The sequence below is a fragment of the Macrobrachium nipponense genome, chromosome 7 (genome assembly GCF_015104395.2).
Source record: "Macrobrachium nipponense isolate FS-2020 chromosome 7, ASM1510439v2, whole genome shotgun sequence".
In the NCBI taxonomy this organism is placed as follows: domain Eukaryota; kingdom Metazoa; phylum Arthropoda; class Malacostraca; order Decapoda; family Palaemonidae; genus Macrobrachium; species Macrobrachium nipponense.
In genome coordinates, this window is record NC_061109.1 from 3,393,814 (window position 1) to 3,396,972 (window position 3,159).

Below are 3,159 nucleotides of genomic sequence, written 5' to 3' on the forward strand. Positions count from 1 at the left end.
CATCTACTGATAATAAACTTTGCTTTTTTGCGCGGGGAACCCAGTTAGCATGATTAAAGTCCAAAAGAATGTTGCAATGGTTTTGTTGGGGGTGGTGTGGTGTTGTGGGGGGGTGGGGGTGGGGGGGGGATGCGGGAGGTACGACCACCTGTCAGTCTGGTATATAAAGGCCTCTGTTGACGATCATCGTCGTGCTCAGTCATCATGAAGTCGACCCTACTCCTCTTGGCCGTGGCCGGCGCTGCCCTGCCTCTCCGTTGCTTCTGCTGGTGAGAAGAGCTCAGTTTACTGTCAAAATTTCGTGAGAAAGAGCTTTAATTGAAGTGAGCATCACGGAAGTAAAGCTCAGGTGGTGAAAGAGTGCTGTAATTCTTAGTAATTCTATCCAAATTATGAAACCATTGAGGAACTTGTTATTTTCCGAATTTAATAGACATTGTCACCTCGGAGGTGCAATTCAGGAGAGGCTTTTTTTCCAATTAATTCTCGATTTTATTCCCACAAGAATGAATTCAATGTGTGTTTCTTGGATATGAGAATATGATAGGAAGTTGTATTTTCATTCTAAATTTTTCAAGTTTGATACTTTATTTCCCGTGATTTTGTAGCCTACCTGATTGTCAATTATACATTGTATTTTTTCATAATAATGGACGATAGTCTATTTTACTGACCACATACAACTTCACCATAGGCCGTATTCTTTGAGCCGTAACACCATCGTTATTTTTCATTGCAGAAGAACAGTCAAGAGCGTATTGGGAATCCTCTTCAAAGGTTCCTTCAGAATAATGCTTTCTTTTTTCTCTACGAATAATCATAAAGAATCGGATGGATATCCGGATCAAAATGGTACAAGGTCAAAAACCATCCCTTATAAAACTTACATAGTCCGGCTTTGGTTCAATTCGGTCCAGTAGTTACGTTGTCTATAACGAATAGACATACAAACAGACATACAATACATACATACATAGTCCGACCGTCAGCTTTATGTATAAGATTAAATCTAACGTAATGTTTCGCTTTTATCTGTTATATCATGAGTCAAAGTCTGCATAATTTTCACTTATTGAAAACTTATCAATATTTGTACATCCATATGTAATGACCTACTTCAAATGGTAGTTAAAAGCATCATTCAAAATAATGGGTTTCGGTCAAGCACTCTAGTCTACGAAGATATAAGGAAACATTTCGTACTTTTGCATATAGAACTACATAGCATACAGAACGAAAATACGTTTCTACCCAAATTTTCATTATTGTTTTGTAGGACTTATGTGAATCTTGAGTTTTGCATTGTGAATGTCATTAATTAATAATGTCTATAGATTTTTTACACATTCTCCTGTATAACATTTTTTTTTTTTTTTTTAACTAAAGTCAGATATTCATTATGAATTTACATGGAAACACCAATTACCCTTACAAATTGTAAATAATTAGGATGTCTTATTTTTTCCTTAGCGATAATAAGGCGTGATCCGACCTCCAGCTTATAGGTATCCGTGTAAGACTTTCCCTCATGTATAACTTGTAATAACTTTTGTTGAACATTAGATTTTTAACTTGACATAAATTAAAACGTGATAAATTTCTGGTAAGATAGATCCTTGTTTCACCACAGAAAATTAAAAATATATGTTTTATATTTTGTTGGAAATAATTTTTTTGTTCTGTTTAACATCCACATTATTTATCTTTTACATTTTCATTCTCATAAATAAATCATTAATATCCTATCCTAAAATTTATCTATCTTTAACTCAACGCGAAACACTTTTCGCAGACTTTTTTAGGCTTTCCTACAATCGCCAACAACAACAACAAAGTAGTTTGTAGGCTTACTCACCGAGTAAGTGTAAAAACCTTTCTAAACAGACTCGCAGGGAGAAGAAATTCACCTTATATCTTATTCAATTGTGTGGATTAATTGTTTCAATAAATATAGCAATATAATGATGATTACACATTAGAAAAATTTATTTTTAAATTCAAATAGATTTTGAAAGAAAAACATGAAGCTATTGTCAATTTTACAAGTGTCAAAATAACAAAAACATGACGCCCAAAGAATTTGTACTGATTCTTATCATTTGCTTTCTCTCACAACTGTGTAGATGTTTCCAACGCTCAGAAGCAACATGATGTGAACTTCCTCCTGTGGAAGGTCAATGAGAACCTACGTGACGAAAAACATAAAGAATATGCCAAAACCTTCGATCCAGAGGCCGACAAATCCCACTATTCAGATAATGGAGAAGCTGTTCACCGCCTTATGAAAGAGCTGAAGGATAACCGACTGCTGCAACAAAAGCATTGGTTCTCCCTCTTCAATGACAGGCACCGTGAAGAAGCTATTATGCTTTTCGATGTCTTCATGCATTGCAAGGACTGGGAAACAGCTGTCAAAAATGCTGCCTATTTCCGTGATCGCATGAACGAGGGAGAATTCGTATATGCCGTTTATGCTGCTGTCATCCACCATCCACTGGCTGAACATGTTGTCCTTCCTCCACTCTATGAAGTCACACCTCACATGTTCACCAACACCGAAGTCATCCAAGAAGCCTATGCAGCTAAGATGAGACAGACACCTACCAAAATCAAATCAACCTTCACAGGCACAGCTAGGAACAAGGAACAACGTGTTGCCTACTTTGGAGAAGACATTGGCATGAATACCCACCACGTTTTCTGGCATTTGGAATTCCCATTCTGGTGGAAGGATTCTTATTCTCATAAGCTTGACCGTAAGGGAGAAAATTTCTATTGGATACATAATCAGCTCACTGTCCGTTTTGATGCAGAGAGAATTTCCAACTACTTGGAGCCAGTTGAGGAACTGCATTGGGATAAACCTATTCACGATGGATTTGCTCCTCATACCTCCTACAAATATGGTGGAGCCTTCCCCTCTCGTCCTGATAACATTGAATTCGAGGACGTCGATGGTGTTGCGCGTGTTAGAGACATGATCATCATTGAGAGCCGTATCCGAGATGCCATTGCTCATGGCTATATTATCAAGGAAGACGGTTCTCACATTGATATCATGAATGACCGTGGCATTGATGTTCTTGGTGATGTAATCGAGTCTTCTTTGTACAGCCCCAATGCCCAGTATTATGGAGCTCTCCACAACACTGCCCATAT

The 3,159-nt window shown here is 37.6% G+C and overlaps 1 pseudogene; it reads left to right on the forward strand.

The window, feature by feature from the left end:
• Positions 1–204: 204 nt before the first annotated feature.
• Positions 205–3,159, forward strand: part of LOC135217402 (hemocyanin subunit-like) — a 4,305-nt pseudogene continuing 1,350 nt past the window's right edge.